The sequence below is a fragment of the Podarcis muralis genome, chromosome 1 (assembly GCF_964188315.1).
Source record: "Podarcis muralis chromosome 1, rPodMur119.hap1.1, whole genome shotgun sequence".
Lineage (NCBI taxonomy): Eukaryota > Metazoa > Chordata > Lepidosauria > Squamata > Lacertidae > Podarcis > Podarcis muralis.
In genome coordinates, this window is record NC_135655.1 from 111393694 (window position 1) to 111413390 (window position 19697).

Genomic DNA, 19697 nt, shown 5'->3' on the forward strand with positions numbered 1-19697 from the left:
GTTCTGTATTTCTGTTAGCACAGAATGAAACACTGTGAGAATATTAGCTGCCTAAAGATCTGTAAAGGCATTATTCTTTATGACATCTGTGCTCGTGTTACCTCACTTTCATTGCACATATTTCTAGTGACTAATCATGTTGGCAAACAGAAACAAATGTTTTATTAGAATGGGTATCAACAATCTTAAGAATTTTTTTAAAAAATCATGAAAGAGCTTTATTTACGGATAGAAAGGAATGCAAACAAAATTTTAAAGTAGTTTTTAAAATAGATTTTATTAAAGTTTGGAAAAGGATACAAAAGTCAATATCAAATATCTTTTTATCAAAGGTAAAAAAAACACTAATCTAAGCAAAACGCAAACCAGAAAGAAAGAAGAGACCTTCTGATTATTTGTCAGCTATATATAGAAAATTGATCATAGCATCCACTCCAAGATAACATCCAACAGTTCCACTTGCTATAAACCAATATTAGCTTCAATCCTCAAACCCAGATATAAGTCCATTTTCTTTTTCGTACAAAAAGTCTATAAGGAATTTCCAATCTATAGTAAATGCTGACAATGATTTTTCTCTGATTAATCACATCGACTTCACCACCTTAGCTAAGTCCAATAATTTTAGCAATCATTCTTCCATGGTAGGTACGGATGAATCTTTCCATCTTTTTGCATATAAAATTAGGAAGATTAAGGGTTTTTTATGCTTTTTCTTCTTTCTTTTTTTCTGTATTTTCTTTTCTTTTTTCTTAATTCTTTTTTCTTTAATTTTCTTTTTGTAGTCTGAGATTGTAAATTCTTTGTATATGTGTGTAATTTAAATTAATAAAGATTATTAGAAAAAGAAGAAAAAGAAATAAAGTTCCATAGTCAACATTTAAAAGTAGTTTTGATATCAATATGATGCAATATCTATATGATGCAATTATGCAAATTATACAGACTGGCCATTTTTTATAATGAGCAGGACAAGAATATTGGAAGCTGGTGTATAACGAGCCAGACCATTAGTTCCATTTTACTCTACCTCTGCATTCTCTCCACTGATTGGTAGAAGTGATCCAGTATCTCAGATAGGGATGATTTATTTATTTTTTTACAGTCCCCTGGGGATGCCAGGGTATGGTGTTGAGCTTATTTTATCATTTCAAGATGACTGTGTGTGGCGTGTGTTTTTCCAATAAGTATTTTCCCAGCACTCTGCAGCCTCTCTAGCTGCTTGATCTTCCTGATCCAATATAACACAATGGGCACAGTTACCTCATGATGTCTTCCCCTGAGCTTTAACTGAAGCACAAGAAGTCACCGAGGTGGTGAGATCAGTGCTGTCACTGAGTTTGTTTTCAAGGAAAGTCCTTCCTTTACCTGGGGGGGGGGTGGACTTTTCATACTGGTTTATTTAAAAGTCAAAAAGGCGTCATATGAAATAAAAACAGCAGAACACCTGTCAACTGCACAGTAGACAGCCTTCCAGTCATCCCATGGATATGCGAAAACACAGCAAACGCCACAATCAGGAAATTCAGGAAGGAAAGGTGCAGACCACTGAAAAGACAATTTGTAGAATGGGGAAAAAAGGCCCTTGCCAATAAGTTAAGTGCATCAAAATCTCTCCTCACCATCCACGAGAATTTCGCCAAATCTTTTTCTCCCCTTGCATAATTTAAAAATGCAATTTCTTTTCTCAGAGAATGATTGAGAATAAGGGTTTTTTTAAAATAAATAAGCAATCACGGGAGAAATTTTCAGCGTAGTACCATTTTGGATTGCTCTCTTTATTTGTGCTGAGTGATTATCTCACTACTCATTCAAGGGCTCAAACATCAAACATAAGCACACCTATTATTAGTTCTAGAACCCATAAGAATAATGAACAGCTACCACTTTGGAGATATATATGTAGCCACACACACACACACACACATATTTCTCAGCTGTTGATTAGGAGCCATTCTGCTCCTGTCGGTCTTCCTTCTCCATTCTTCAGCCATTATGCCTTGGTAAATACTTACCATGGTAAGTATTAATAACTCTTCTGCTATCTTCCTGAATACTTGCTGATCAGATTCTTGCTCTTGCAAGTTTCTATTTCAATCTGTAATTACCGTTCCGTAATTGCGCCAAAGCAGCAACATCTGCTGTGGCTCATTACCATTTCTTCTCATTGCCTTAAAGCTTTTTTTATGCACTTTAAAAGAATCTTGGATTATGTTATCATTATGGGGTTTTTTTTCTGATGCCTTCAGCAAAAGCGAGGCAAAGGATGTCAAAAATAATTCAGAAAGCCCTGGTTTGTCAAGGAGTTTAGGAGAACAGTGGATAAAAATGTGCACACTTATTCCCATGGCATATAAAGGTTTCTATTTTCTATTTTCTTTTATTATTTTCATACCACCCTTCATCCAAAGACCACAGGGCGGTTTACAGTATAAAACATAAAAGGCATAACATAACAGCAACAGGAAACAATACCCCCTGCTAGTCTTTTAGTCTGAAATAGACATCATTCACTCACACAATTTATATAGCAAATCATGACAATGTCATTGCCATCCTGTTGCATTGAAATGTTTTCATATGTAAAAAAAAATAATAATCTAATTTGTGATTATTTCTTTTCTTTTCTATTTTTTTGGGGTCCTTTTGTTTAAAATAGAATTGCAGTGCCCATGGACCCAATGAGGTAACAAACTATTCAGGCATTTCAATGTTACTGTCTCTTTAAATAATCTTTTCTTCCTTGTCCTACTTTAAAAAGAAAGAAAGAAAAGAAATGGCCAATCAGTTTCTTCCTGTACAATTGCCATGGCTATCTCATTCCTGAATTGCCATTTGCTATCAGTTCTGTTTCATGTGCTTGGAAGCTCTAAGGACTGGCTTCTCTTTTATGGCCAGAACAATTGCTTGCTAATTTGTTTAAATTTCATTTTTGTAGTGATAATATATTTTAATAAATCAATGAACAATTACTGTGGATACAAAGTAATAAGATGCCCCACCCACAAGAAGCAGGAACTAACAATTAAAGGCAATTCAGAAATTAATGAATGCCTCACCAATTACTACTACTATTATTCTTACAATTTGTTTATTAATCACCTTCTAAACCATTGTCTCAAGGCTACTTATGTAGGATCCTGGAAGCCAAGAACCAAGTCTGTGGCAGGTATTCTTTGGTAAGAGAACCCCGGCAGAGATTTAACATCACAAAGCATCCAGCAAAGAAAAACATTGAAATATAGGCTGTGAAACCTTTAAAATGCGCCTTTCCACTGAGTCTGAAAATGCCCCCCTTTGAAAGCTCTTTCCAAACTTTCCCACTTCCCTAGCATAGAGACAGATAATGCAACCAGTAAGTCATAAAATGGTTGGATTACAAAGTTCTTCAAAGGCCAGATTCATGTGCTTTTCTAAACAGTAGTCAGAAAAGTGAAATACGTTGCTTAGTTTCAAATGGTTTCAAAAAATCTAAATTATTGGAAAGGAAAAACTGGACTCCATTCTGGATGTCATATAGAGGAGGGAGAAAGGTTGTTTTCTGCTGCTCCAGAGAAGCGGACACGGAGCAATGGATCCAAACTACAAGAAAGAAGATTCCACCTAAACATTAGGAAGAACCTCCTGACAGTAAGAGCTGTTCGACAGTGGAATTTGCTGCCAAGGAGTGTGGTGGAGTCTCCTTCTTTGGAGGCTTGACAACCATATGTCAGGAGTGCTCTGATGGTGTTTCCTGCTTGGCAGGGGGTTGGACTCGATGGCCCTTGTGGTCTATTCCAACTCTATGATTCTATGAAACAAAAGCCATGTGCTGGAATAGGCAGTTCAGAACTCCTTGCATACTGAAATCGACAAAGGGAAAGAGAGACATAACAAAGGCTTGGAGAACAATTTCATCTCAAGGTGGGAAGTGGTGTCATAGGCCAAGCTGATTCTAACCCCTTCATGCACTTAATTTTAAAAGGCTAGAGTTATATGAGGCTGGAACCCCACAGTTTACACATAAGATAGTTAAAAACAAACTCAAATACATTTCGAGCAAAACTAAAAACCCTAACAAGTGGCCATTCTAGATGGGAAAACCTGTCAGAACAAAAATGTATTCAGATCTTCTCCAAAAAGTGCAGATAGTGTGTACCTGTGGCAACCAAATGGTCATTTCAAATAACAGAGACTCCAGGAGGAGGGGGGAAGTGGTGGAATCCCCTTCCCCAGTCCTGCAGCCCTGCTGTGATTTAGGTCAGGGGTCAGCAAACTTTTTCAGTCCACTGTCCCTCAGACTTTGTGGGGGGCCAGACTATATTTTGGAAAAAAATGAACGAATTCCTATGCCCCACAAATAACCCAGAGATGCATTTTAAATAAAAGCACACATTCCACTCATGCAAAAACACACTGATTCCTGGACCGCCCACAGGCCGGATTTAGAAGGCGATTGGGCCGGATCCGGCCCCCGGGCCTTAGTTTGCCTACCCATGATTTAGGTGATCCCCCCCAATGTTCTGAGCTTATTCTTTTTAATATAAAAACTGTGGGAGCGCTTTTCAGAGATCTCCCACGTCATGTCTGTCCTGTAATGATGGCAGTACAATAAAAAGTGGGTGTGATCCGACAAGAGGTGTGGTTAGAAGTTCCCCACAGTTGCTTTGTTCATGGGACTCCTAAATAATGTCTTTGTAGGTTCTTCTGTAGGTCTGCCATCTCTTTCAATGGTGATGGGTCTAGAAGCATTGGATCCTATAGCACTGGTGAAGCCAATAGCAGGCGGAGGAGGAAGATGTGTGGACAATCTATCCGGAAGATAATTGTATATAGAGGAGTTAGTGATCTGGCATGGTTGTCCTCTTCCTGCCTCTGTTCCTTACCCCTCTCCTTGTCTCTTAAGTTTTTAAGCCTATGATGTCCTAATCAGTTAGGAGGAAGAGATAGTGATGAGTACCTTCTTTGATGTTGGACGTTGTTTCGAGAAAGTGAGGCATTGAGAGGGGGTAGCTAATGAATAATTTGCACGTAGCCAGTAATGAATGATCTGCACATGGTCAGTTGGGCAAGCCACACAGGCTAGCTATCTAGCTATCTAGAAATTGGATGGTTTGGGCCAGAATTGGGAGATGCTTGTGCATGGACTGATCAGCTGTGGGGCCGTGAAAACTGAGGCTACCTGGGGGAGTCACTTCGCCGTTTCTTGAGGGCTTCCAAGTGGCAGAATGAGGTGCTTGCTTGGTATGTACATATTGCTTGCTGTTTAGAATAAAATCTTCAATCTTCTCACTCAGTTGTGTTTTGTATTGCTTCTGAATCTCATTTTAAAAGAACCACCCTGCATTGGGCAAGACAGAGGAAGAGGAGGAACCATTAGGAAACCTATTGATTTATATATTTACATTTATATGCCGCTAAGGAGCTCAAGGTGGTTCTCATCCACATTTTACCATCGTAGCCGCCTTGTGAGGAAGGTTAGGCTAAGAGATAGCAAATGCCCCAAGGTGACCAGTGAGCTTCATGGCTGAGTGAGGATTTGAACCCTGGTCTCCTAGTCTGGCTCTCTAGCCACTACACATAGTGCTGAACCAGCAGTTAGAATAATAGGTTTTGCCTCCATATGCTGGAGGTCTTTGGCTTTCTGACAGCTCAATGAAGCCAATTACTTTTGTACAATGTTTAATAATGCATTTCTATTTAAATCTGTAATTTGTTTTATACAGAGCCTAAAAACACATTCCAGGTTAATATTTGTTAGTAACATGAGCATTAGTTTTTGCCAGTGAATCAATATTTAATAATGAAACAGAAGCTTTTTTTTTTAACCACGGGGGTGTGTGGAGGATATCTAATGGAAATTATTCGTGATGATCTTTTTAGAGGAACAATAGCTGTCTCTCTTATCGCTTGCAATGATAAGGCTAACTTCAGCTTTCTTAGCAAATAACTCATCTCTTAAGCTGCACAGTCTTCTTTGAATGTGCTCCTAATTAAAGCATGATATGCAGCTCGCAGTTTTCTCCTTGTCACAAAATTAGAAGGGTTATCATTAGATTTAACCCATCAACACTAATACAGATATTATCTTTGAAAACAGAGTGGCATAAAAGAAGCAGTATGGTAGTGATCAGAGTGCAGAAAAGAGGTGCTCTCATTTTGACTCAAGAAAATCACCATTTTATAGTTCGAATCAGGGAAACTAAATACAGTAAATGGACAAAAGTACAAAGAACATGGATTACACCAGCAAAGGAAATGAAGCTGCTATCAGAGGTGGTAACAACGAAACTGACCAATCACCATGCTAGATTACAACTCCTACTTCACACATTAAACGCTCACTTCCGTCTGAGACTCGGGAAACACCGTGACAGGAAATGAGGCCGTCATCAGGGATAGCAACAGAACTGATGATTCACTGTGCTAGAGAAGAAACTAAAAATGTTAATATTTTTAGTTTCTTCTCCTGTTTGATTCAAAAAATGTTTAGGGGTGTGCGTACCCCTGCATAAACCCAGATAAAAAGCACTGGTTAAGTCTATGTCTTCTTTCATTTGGGGCATGGCCCATGCAATGTAAAAAACATTGTGTGACAGGAGTGGGGAGAAGCACAATTAATTGGGGGTCTTTTAGGTATCCATCACAGACATATTTGACTTTTACAATAGGGATGGGGGAACCCGATTTTGTTGGACTAATTCCCATCATCCCTAATCATTGGCTGTACTAGCTTGGTTTATGGGAACTGAAATCCAACAAATTCCAGGGGGCCTCAGGTTCCTCATTCTTGCACTATACGTTTTGCTTTTGAATTATTGCATTGAAGTGTGTTCTCATTTTATATGTATTACTAGCAGCCTTGTACCAGCTGTTGCTTGGGAGTTCTAAGAAATGGTTCCGTGCAAGTTTGAAGGATTCAGTCCACCATTACGATTAAAAATATTGTCCAACTTTATCCAAATGTAGACAAAAAAAATCTACTCCCTGATCTCAGGAAAATTTGGTTAAAATTTGCCCAGGCTTCAAAGATTCAGTCTGCAATGTTGATTCAAAATGGCTTCCAAATGGAATAAAAACAGATTATTCATCTCCGGAACTATATTGTGAAATTTGGTTGCCTAGAGAAAAGACAGGCAGGCAAGCAACTTTCCAAAATGTGGATACAGATTTATTAGTTTTTTAAGTTGCATATGAGCTACTTTGGGGACATTTCTGTTAAATGACAGTATAGAAATGTAGTAAAACAACATATGGGGGGGGAGGTTCGGGCTCCTGGGTGCTGTTTTAAGCTTTGTTTTTGAAGATTAGGTCACAAACAGGGCATTTGGAAGACAGCGGAAATGGTTGTTTACAATATATAATTGTGAATTAAAAGGTGTGGCACAAAGAGAGTCATAGCATCTGAAAGGTCAGACCATGACCTACTCAAAAATCATTTCCGAAGTCATAATAAAAGTTCTCAAATAGGTAGAACGGCAATTTCATTACGGCAATTCAGGCCCAATTATTCTGAATCTGGCTCTGTAACAGGAAAACACCTCTGGCCCAACAACTGAAGAAAGAAGTAGAATCTTGATTCTTGAGGGTAGGACTATCTCCATCAGCCCAGGCAATTACTGTGGGATGTTGAGAAATGAAGAAAGGATGCACAGGGCTGGATCAACTTTAATACACTTCAGGGGGCAAAGGGTGAAAAGGGATGCATAGCTTTCTACATAGAAAAATGGGCTTCAAATAATGAACACTCAAATAAGACAAACTTACTTCTGTAGAGAGACATAGGAAACTTCTTCCAAAGCTGCAGAAAGAGGGTGGAAATCCCCAGACCTGAAACCCCACACTGGGTTAAGCAGGTTGCTTAATGGTGGGAATGACTGGGATTGAAAAGGAGGCAACATACAACTGCAGCATCAGTTTCCTTTCACACCCATTTGTGCCTGAGGATAGTGCTAGGGATTCAAAGGACTGCAAAGGACCGCAAGAACAAAACTGGTCTGTGCTCCAAGGCTTCTGAGCCACAAAGTCCAGCCACAGTCTGCTGAGAGAAGGGAAAGTGGGCCATTCCATTGGCTCTGCTGAGATGCCAACAACAACAATAGCTGCAGAAACAACAACAACCCGGCCCATCTGACTGGGTTGCCCCAGCCACTCTGGGTGGCTTTGGGCTCCTTGGACGACAACTTTGGACTCTTCCACTCCTTGAACTGTTTCCATTCCAGCTGATCATTATAAGAAGTAGGAGCAGTTGCATACCCGCCACCATTTTGGGAGGGACATAGCCACCCTCCACAATCCTGCCACCCACTTTGCTCACCTGCTCACACCCATCAAATCCCTTACAGCTGTAATCTTTGCCCCACTTCTTTTCTTCAGGCATTGTCACCTTACCCTACCCTCTGTTCCAAGCTTGTCATGTGTCATAGGATGGCGATGTTCAGAACTGGCTGCTTAGCTCTTTGCATTGTGAATCAGGTCCAGAAGCAGGAGTGCCAACCTGGCCCCGTGACCATGGGTGCCCAGGGGCTGTGGGTGCCATGCAGCGTGCATGGCCCTGGCACCCAGATTTGTGGGTGCCAGGACCCTTCACAGGGAATTTTTGTGGGATGTGTCACATCAGTACAGTCAATTACAACTTGCTTTACTTCCTAGAGTGGACAGAGACAGGGGGATGTGTAGTTTCCTGTTCCTCTTGTAAATGCCTCAGCAGGTGAGTGGTACTTTATAAAAAGCAGAGTCACACAGCCATTTTGCCTTCTGTTCGATTTCAGCTCTGTTTGATTCAGTTTAGTTAAGTTGCTGGCTCTCAGCCAGCAGCACTTAGGCCCATCCTCACAAAGGATGTGAGCCTCTCAACAAATGAAACTGATCTGTAAAAAATGTTACTTGGAAAAAAAGAGAGAGAGAGACATTGCACATACTTTTGTAAACCAAGAAAATCTTTAATAAAAATACATGTAAAAAACAAACAAACCAAGGATGTGAGCCTTGTTATATCTTTGAAACCTGAAGCTTAAAGCCTGCCTTCTAGGATGTGTACTGTGAACAACTTGTGAGTAAACTTATTGTTATACTTTTAAAGACAGACTCGTGAGTCTTTATTGTATTTTAAGAGGGAGAAAAGGGGACACCAGGAGTAATCCACCTGGGCAAGCCAGATTGGATTAGTCATCCTGTAAAGATTCAAATGAATCCAATCAACTAGCTTCTGTGAATATAGAGGGGATTTGCTCTGCTACACTCACTAGAGTGAGTGAAGGAAGGATAATAGGAGGAGGAGGACTCTCCTGCGTGAGTGTCTGAGGGCCCTGCTCTTGCCGCTTACCACCTACCTGGCCCAGGGCGGGGCCTGAAGCCTCACAAGGACTGCTGCGCTCTGCTGCCCAGGAGGACTCTCCTGTGTGAGTGTCTGAGCGCCCTGCTCTTGCCGCTTACCACCTACCTGGCCCAGGGCGGGGCCTGAAGCCTCACAAGGACTGCTCCTTTTCCATTCTGACTACATTTTACTGCTCCTTTTTCTCATTGAAAGTTTGCTATCTGCAATAAGATACACAAATTTGAGGCAGTTTCCAGACATGGGGAAAAGACTAAACTTTTGCATATTTAAAAGAACGAGTTCTGGAGCGCACAACAGTGTGCACATGAGGAATGTCTTGCCCAAGCCACCCCCGTTCTCCCATTACAACAGTATTCACAGAAGCCCCGCCATCCCTTCTATCCCTGAACAAACATATTGATATATCTCGCCTGACAATTTTACAGCCCCGGCAAGACTGTGGGATAATCGCGAGCTACACCAGCCCGATATATTTTGCTAAGGAGTAGGAATGTCATCTTGCTCTGAAATTATTTTTCTGCGAACGGCAAGCGCAGGGTAACCAGTTTGATTTGCAGTGCTAAGGATCAAATGGGTTTTTGAGAAAAGCTGGCATTTGGCTACAAGCCACACTCTGGGTCATAAATTACACAGGCAGCTTGATCACGAGAAGCAAATCTGTTTGTTTTATGCCTTTGCTCCTGGTGATTGGGTTACATTTTTTTGCTTTGTATTATACCTAAGTGCCACTGTTCTTTCCATTCAGCCTTCAGAAAGATTCTGGTTTGTACATGCCTCTGCAGGGCCAGTCCAAGACATTTTGCTGCTTGAGAAGAAAGAAAAGACTGTGTGCACCCAACTGTATTGACAGTTGGATCTTTCTTCAGAACTGGGGCGCATCATCCACAGCACTTGAGGGCAGCAGAGAGTTCAGGGCAGGGTGCAGGTCACACGGCACTTGGGATTATGTCCTTCAGCACCTCAGCATTGCTGTTCGCTGAAGGACTGCAGTTTGCCTCACAACTTCCTTTTTCTGGAGGCCTTTAGTTGGGCTGAATGATTATAAGTTAATTACCAATCAATTGTCAATATCCTGTAAACAAAGGCTCCACCCTGGAATTAGGCTCTAGATCTTGTGAAAAGGTGATGATTGCTTTGCGCCTCAGGGAATCCAAGTCCACACAACAACGATTAAAGACAGCTTAATCTGTGGTAGAAAAGAGAAGCTATAGCATGTTCAAACTCACTCCATTTGAGAAACTGGAAATTGACAGAAAGGGAAAATGACTGGCTTGCCCATTCCTACCTGCAGCGGGGAGGAGGAAGAACTGGGAGAAATCACATCCTCTCTTCAATTTGCAATAACTGAGAAGAACCCCATTTGCGAGTGGAACTCCACTCACAGATCTCAGGATCCAACCCTTCGCCAGCGCCACCTGTGTGCACTGGCATACAGTGTGCTGCAGGAAATCTACTTGACATTAACACGCTTCCTAATGGCTTTGGTTTTTATTGCCCAATTCGTATGGTTTGCCTACTCTTCCCATCTTCAATGATCCAATCCGTTCCTAATACACACTAGGCCTTTTGAGGAAATTGACATATTCCCCAGTTACATTGTGGTTTAATGTTGCATTTCATCATTCCCTGTAAAACACACCACAGGAATAACTTGCCTTCAGCAGAAGAACAGAACGTTAGAGGGATCACACTAGCTACCCTGGTGTGCTATCATTCCCCCAGGATGCCTAACCATATATAGTTTTTTGCTAGGTTTCTCCCAGAGCTCCCTTCTGAATGAAAACTGAAGAAATGCATTTGCAGATGCCTTTTCTTCCACACTTGTGTAAACAATGGCAGGGCTACCAAATAAAGGTGGTTTTCACAAACCGGTAAACAAACACAAAAATAAACACTGATGCCTGTGAGGGGAAGAAAACTATCTACTTTAAGAACATAAGAAGAGCCCCACTGAATCGAGGTCCAGGTAGTCCAACATCCTGTTCCAAGGGGAAGCTGTCAAGCAGAAACTCTCTTTAATGAGAGAGAGACATCCTCTGGGGCAGGGAGGGGACTTTGGTGGTTTCGTATGGGCTATTTCTAATGTTACGACCATCATGTGATAGTCACTGGAACTCATTTCTGAAATGTAATGGAGCCTCACTGAAAAGACCCAATTCCTGTGTTTCACTGTGCAATGTGGGAATCTGCAGTCAAAATAACTTTGTATGTTTTGCTAAATGTGGCTATGAAGTGGCTAAGACGCACAGAGTTCCTGATTGCTAGAGAGGGCACTGTGTGACATCATTTCCCTTGAGTTCTATGGCAGGAAGAAGACAAAAGGGTTTAATCCTTTCTACTTCCCTTGCCTCAGAACTCAACCCCTTTTTTCCGCCATGCTTATGAGGCAGACAGATGTCAAGTTTCCACTTCAAGCAGAGACTTCATCTTGAATTTGTAATCTAGAAGTAGAATCTGCCTGCCTTGTGTTTGTTACTATCACTGCTGGAATCAAGTGCAAGACTTTATGTAAGTAAATGCTATTTCTATGCTTAATTTACAGTCTGTTGTGTGATACTTGTAATTAAGAGGGAGAAGGGGGAAATCCAATCTGTTACCACAGCTTAGATAAATTGCAAAAAGGCTACACAACCTAGTCTCAAAGTTTCTATTTTAAAGCCAACTGAACTGGCAGCTGCATCTTATGTCAATACTGGTACAGTGGTACCTCGGGTTAAGAACTTAATTCGTTCTGGAGGTCCGTTCTTAACCTGAAACTGTTCTTAACCTGAGGTACCACTTTAGCTAATGGGGCCTCCCGCTGCTGCCACTGCACGATTTCTGTTCTCACCCTGAAGCAAAGTTCTGAACCAGAGGTACTATTTCTGGGTTAGCTGAGTCTGTAACCTGAAGCATCTGTAACCCAAGGTACCACTGTAATGGTATGAAATCATCCACTGCACCAGAGGGCAGCAGACTTGTTAAGGAGACATAAGACATGTCCTCTCTTTAAACAGTAAAGAATGACCCAGGAGGCTCAGAAACAACAACAAGAAGGTGGCCACTGCTGCCTTTCCCTGAGGCACCCACCCCACTCCACCTAACAGTAGGGGCGGCCCTGCCTCTAAACCATAAACAGTAGGACCAAAAGGAGGTATGACCAGCAGTAACTGCTCACATACCATTTTAAGAGCTTTGTAGAACAGCCCTACCTTCCCTGCATGGTCAAAAATGTAAACAGGACGTTTTGAAGATCGGTGGATCAGATGTTCTTTTTTCCACCTTCTCTTATTAAAAGTTTACCCAAGGTGAGTAACTTTATACAATCATTAGAACAAAGTAGCAATGAATCAAGCTTAAAGCGGGCAGGGAATTCAGGTACAGCAGCTTAAAAGATCAAAGCTACATAACTCCCCCCCCCCAAAAAAATACCAAAGTATATGCATCAAAGGTGGGATGCTCCTGTTAAATATAACCACCAGCCTTTCACAGCATATGACCACATAAATTGCTCTTAGTCATTGTTGAATCAAGGATGAAGAACAGTAAATCAAGGATGGAGATTTGTGGCCCCAGCCATGTTAACTGGAGCTGATGTGAGTTTGAGTCCTAGCTACATCCAGAAGCCACAGGACCCCCCAACCCTGTTTTAAATGCTGATGGAAAGAGACAGCCTGAGTTACAGGGGTGATTTCTGCATATGCTCATTAATCCCCCCACTTGCAGACACACTTCTTCTGACAGTTGTTAATATTAAGCTTTTTTCATTCTTCATCCTTTTCCTACTTGACCATATTTAAAAAAATATGACTCAGCTTCTCTTTACTTATGATCACAACAGACGGTCTTCAAAAGATTAGTGTCTTTTAAAATTCCATGATGGCTGGGTTGTTTTTAAAGACTGCACTCTTGCAGAGTCTAATTGACTAGATCAAAGACAGAGCCACTGTGGGTTACAATTTTCATGTCTAACCTTCCTTAAATGTGCCAAAATCAACCCATGCCATGCAGCTCAGTTGAAATAATGTCACTCAATATTTACTCCCTATCTTAATTCTTAAGATGTTGTCAAAATAAGAGAGAGGGGGAGAAAGGGAGAGAGGGACTATCCCTTGGCTTTTAACAAATGCATGACTGAGGAATGCTTACTGAATGGGACTGATACCAGCCTCAATAAAGAGCCAATTGTATTGGGTTGGATTCAGACTTAGGTATGCTTAGAGTAGACACACTAAAATGAGTTAGTCATGAAGAGATTAGTTATTTCAATGTGTACTCAAACATGATGGGTAGAGCAATCCAAACTAGAGAGAGAGAGAGAGAGAGAGAGAGAGAGAGAGAGAGAGAGAGAGAGCAGAGCATAACTGATATGGTGGTAAATTGTGCAGTGAAATTTGCCCCATTCCAAACTCCATTCAAGAATGAGGTTATTGCCAGCCAAGCCTGAACCTGGCAGAGGAAAACAAGCCTTTAAAACAGCGTTTGACTTCCACCACCCATTTTGTCAGTGTAACTTGCATTGGGTGGAAGTTCATGGGACTGAGCCGAACAGTTTTTGTCTTGTTCAGATGCCACTGGATGCCATTTTTAATCAAGACAGTGGATTGAAATGCTCCAAGCCACCAAAACAGATACTTTAGGCTTAAAGCCATTCAAAGCGTTTCCTCCCATGACTTTGTAACAAGAATGTCCTGGTATGTTCTGGAATACTGTTGCTTATGTGCCAAGGCCCTGTGACCTGCAGTTTCCTATTGATTAATAAACACACAGACACCAGTATTCAGGTTCATGGGTTCAAATAGGTTGCAACTTTATTGGTTACAGATGTGAGCGGTTTGGCTTAGACATTGGGTGAAGCCAGGCTATATCTCGACTCCTGCCCATCTGCAGGGAGTACATCTAAGGGTAAACCACCAATAGGGGGAGCCCTATGACTTACATCAAATAGGGGCACCCTGAGGGGTCAGCGGACTTGTCCTCAGTGAATCCGCAATTGTCCTACATCTTATTTCAGACATCTCTAAGTATTTCAGCAATTACCATATTGCCCTTTAATCTTCCACTCCTCAAGCCATGACTTTGCAGCTGGTGGAGATAAAACATGCAATAAGTAGCCTTATTATTATTATTATTATTATTATTATTATTATTATTATTACCCTAACTGCAGGAAACCATTATGGTAGGAATTCTTTCTATACCAATGGGGAATATTCCAGGAGCAAATCTAGATGTGCAGTTATATGCAATCTGAAACAGGGGTTGGGAATCTACGGCCCTCCAAATGTTGCTAACCTACAGCTCCCATCATCCTGGACCAATGGCCGTACCAGCTGGGACAGAGTGACACTGGAATCCGACAGTATCTGCAGGGTACCAAGCCACCTCATGCTGCATCAGTCCTCAGGGACATGTAAATGCTCTACAGCCAACGGTGTGTGTGCATATGAGTGAGCACATGTATACAGGTTGTGCATGACACATAACGTTTGTGGCTGACAAGCTGCAATGTATGCTAGAGAAGCATTGCTGGGATATATAGCCTATAGTAGATGGTTGCAAAAATAGTCTTCATTCCCCAATGCAAGGATGCTTTTAATTTGGACTCTCAGAACTTTGTTCAGCCTCAGGCGAGCCGTTGTTCCAGTTCCTCATCTCTATGTTTGCCATCTCCCTTAAATGACAGCTTCACTTTTCACTCCAGCAGCAAAAGAAACATAAGCCACGCTGCTCCAACTACTAAGGCAATTCTTGCACGTTACAAGGTAAGCATCCATTCGAAACAACTGCAGCCGCACTTCCTTTGTTTTAAGGGCTGCCCATTTCATTATGAATGGTTTGGAGAACTCTGCTAAATCATACTTAATGAAATGCAGTTGAGGTCTTAAATCCAAGGCAAAGGATCTGTGGTGGTATGTTTTGTTCCTTCTCTCTTCATAACTGTGATGTAATAAATAGAATATGACTTCAATATTATTTTATCCGATGCGCCTATCAATATGTTATATCTTTATAACTTATTAAAGCTAACACCTAATGGAAATATCTACAGGAGTCCCAAAAAGCATAATGAACAATACATTTCTAATACTTTGCTTTATCGCCATTGACGGAGAGAGCAAGGGAAAGGCTTATGTAGTATTCATATGCACAGCTTCAGAGAAGGCAGCAGAGTTATAACTATAATTGTAAGGAACCACAATTCTTTGGCAGCATACATAAAATATGGATTTCCTCAATCTGGCCAGTAAATAATGGTGCTAATGAAAGCAGAGAATAGGAAGCACCCTAGGAAACTTTCAAATATACACTCCAGTCTACAATTACGTCCCTATTTTCATTGGAGAAATGTTGGAGGTTATGGAGTTATCCAACTCCTGAAGAGTCTGAAGGCAATCCTGTATAGGGAAGTTTTTAAATGTTTAATTATGTTTTTATATATGTTGGAAGCTGTCCAGAGTGGCTTTGGCAACCCAATCAGATGGGCGGAGTATAACTAGTAAAAATAATGTTATTGTTATTGTCATTGTCGTCGTTGTCGTCATCGTTATTTAATAGGATATCCCTATTTTCGTTGGAGAGATGTTGGAGTGTATGCAATCTAGTATGTTGTTAGACGCTACAATTCACTGAGCTCCTTGGGAACAGGGATGGATTGTTAAAGTACTCTGGAAACTGTAGGCCTGTGAGGAGAATAAGGGTCTCCTAACAACTCTCAGAGGCCTTATCAAACTATAGTTCTCAGGATTCTTTTGGGGAAACCATGGCTAGTTTCCATGTATGGTGTGGGTATGGATCCTATCTATTTCCATGTAAGCCTCACAGTATACAATTTATTCATTTTTAAGGATCTAACTTATTTTTTTCCAAAAGAGAGCCAAAATGTATTCTCCCAGCAAGAATGTCATGCTATTGAGTTTGAATGGAAATATGCAGGGTGACTATATAAATCATGGATGTGGAATCCATGGCCATCCTGATGATGTTGGACTACAACTCTCATAATCCCTGACCATCATCCATGTTGGCTGGGGCCATTGGGAGTTGTAGTCCAACCACATCTGAAGGGCCAAGTTTCCTCATTCCTAGTATAAAGACTAAAATGGTATTGGGGCACTCATTCACCAAACATAACTCTTACTACAATATTGGAATAGGAAGGTGATTCAGACATACCAGTACCCCAGAAACATCATCATAGCTATTCTGCTCTTACAGTACGGGGATAGTAATTAAACAGTGCCATGTTTTGCAAGGAAGGGCACAAGATAGGGTTAACTGGATTAGATTCTTAGTCATCCTCTTGTCTCTTAGATAATTGCAAAAGAAGAGGATTAACTCAGGAAGAGAATTAATTACCATGTTTTGGTTACAGTGAATAGCTGAGGTCATTATGTGGTTTTTAATTAAACTGTTGATTGATTTTTCTTTAATTATTTTTGAATATGTTATATAGCTGCAATCCTTTATTGTTATTGTTGAGTATGTATGTGTCTTTTAAAATAATGATTACGTGAAGAGCCCTTGTGGATTCTGACCCCGAAATGAATCATAACATCCATTTAATGACACTTTAAAACCGAGGTAGGTTTTAAATTCTGAAACAGACATGTCTCTTCATAGGGGTTTTTAAGAGATCAGTTTACAAATGGGGCATAAGCTCAAGATGTAGGTATATAGGAAACTGTAATATAGTAAGTTTTTGAATTATGGTGCTGGAGGAGACTCTTGAAAGTCCCATGGACTGCAAGAAGAACAAACCTATCCATTCTTAAGGAAATCAGCCCTGAGTGCTCACTGGAAGGACAGATCATGAAGCTGAGGCTCCAATACTTTGGCCACCTCATGAGACGAGAAGACTCCGTGGAAAAGACCCTGATGTTGGTAAAGATGGAGGGCACAAGGAGAAGGGGACAACAGAGGATGAGATGGTTGGATACTGTTCTCGAAGCTACCAGCATGAGTTTGACCAAACTGCGGGAGGCAGTGGAAGACAGAAGTGCCCGGCGTGCTCTGGTCCATGGGGTCACAAAGAGTCGGACATCAGGTTCATCTAGTTTAGCAGTTTTAGTTTAGCTTATCATCTAGACTTCCAGTGGCTCTCTAGAGTTTCAGACAGGGAAATCACATGGCAAATCACACAGTTCAACGCTGGAGTTAATGCTTTATTAGCAAAATAAAGTCTTCACAGACTTACCTGAGTGTGAGACCTATTGTGCACAGCAGCTCATCCCCAGTAGGTCCCGTATGGCCCCCTGAATCAGCTGCCAAGACTGAAAGTCCCTGCCACCCCACAGCCGTCTAAGTTCTCTCCTCTCCTCTTCCAAGCAATCAGAGACTACACCTGCATGCAGCCCACCACTGCTCCACTCATTTCAGCTCTCTTCTGGTCTGGGAGACAAGGGGTGAAGTTGGGATGTCAGAATTAAAGCCTGGGTATAATTAAGCACATAAAGCACTATGCAACACTTCAGTTCCCAGACCCATATCAAGGTAGGTGGCGGCAAAACAATGTGCTTCACTGATATAGTGGCCCTCCTCCCTCCAGTTACATTTCCAGACAGGGACCCATTGTGTCCCCCTCCCCCAAGCTAGGTCAAGTGCTTATATAACAGGAGTGTTGAGCCTTTTTTCATCCCAAGGGCCCAACTCCTTCTGGGGGAGCACATCCCACAAGAGGTGAGGATCAGAGGCAAAAGTGGGCTCAACCAGAAGCAACAGCAAGCAAAACGATGGACCTTTAAACCATAGGCAGCACATCAAAGCCAGAGGTTTCTACACACACACACGTCTCCATTCTGCACATAGGCAAACACGCTGCATCATCACAATTCAGTAGAACAGATTTCAGCCAAACAAAAGCACTCTGAGTGGGTGCAGTTCAAGGCTATTAGGGATTTGACTTAGGGAGGTGTGTGACCTGGTGGAAATTCTGAGGGCTAGGTAGAAAAGCAACAAGGACTGAGGTTCCCAACCTTAAATACCCTGGAAATTGACTTTAGAGACCATCTTGAAGCAACACCATGCTTCTCAACAATTTCTTTGTTGTCCCTTCAGGATCTGATCAAGATGTGGGTGGGTGGGTGTGAGAGAGAAACCCTTTACCGTGATGCCTGTAAAATATCATTCATCATTCAGGAGAGCAGTTCCATTTTGAAATCAAGTAAAGATGAAGTGAGTCTGATAGTGGAAGGTTTCATTTTTCTCCCCATTCTAAGAGATAAAACCCTGCGCTTTGTCCTCCCCTTTCTTACATCAGCTGTGATTTATGTAGTGTTTGAATTAACAGTAATGGGCAAATGGCAACAGCCCAGTAGCTCTTTGTACCCAACCACAAACATAAAGTAAGCAGTTGTGTGCCCCTGTCTTCAGGGCCTGATTGCAGATCTTAACCTGATGTGCTCATTATGCCGCAGGGACAAGTCAAGCTTTAGGATAAATGCGAGCATCCCATCATCATCATCATAAATAACAATCATCTCACTGAGCAATGAAGTTAAGTGGGAGTTTATTTCCCATGGATTTCCACCCACTTTAACTGCCCACACTTGCCAAGGAAACAGCGTATTTACAAGAATTTTTAAATGTCATGAATTAAGAATTGATGGCTCCGTGGGAAGTCTTCGATGCGCCAGGTTCAGCAGACTACAATTAATTTTCAAGTTTATCTGTTGCTGTGATCTGCAGGGATGCCTCCACACGGAAGCAATTTGGAACTACAGCCGCTCAGCTGCTATTTCACACAGTACTTCTTTGGTTCATGATACAGATTGGGTCTGAGCTAAGTTGCAGGTGTATTTGATGGCAATATGAAATCTTGGCATGTGGCTGACATTCTCTGTTCTTGGGATTGAAAGCAACTTCAGGAGCCCATAAAAGCTCTCCTCAGAGGAGACATGAGATTTACATGCCCCAAAATTCTTCTCTGGCTTGGATCAGAATCTGAGGCTAAGAAGAATTCCTGGCTGACTCCATTCCCATCTCAGAAAGCCTTTCCCCCATTAACCCGCCCAAGAAATTGCACTCCCCTTTTCCTCCACTTACCTTACAAAACTGGAACATAACAAGCTACCTTTACGGAGACAGATCATTGGTCCATCCAGCAATAAGGTATTGCCCTGAACCTGATATTTTCTGCCCCTGGATTTATTCACCCTTTCTCTGGTCCTTTCTCCTCTTCTAGGGAAAGACATACCGGTACCTTGGATGCCTTAGGATGCTCTGTGTAAAAGGAACACACATTTCCTTGGTTTTGGTTTGCCCCCTAATTACCCAAATATTCCCCCACGTTACTCTCCATACTGTTAGCTTCCCAACATTTTAAAGCCCTGCAATACAATTGCAGTATATAAGGGAAATAATGTGAGAAATTAGCTTCCTTCTTCTTGGCTCTATGAATGCC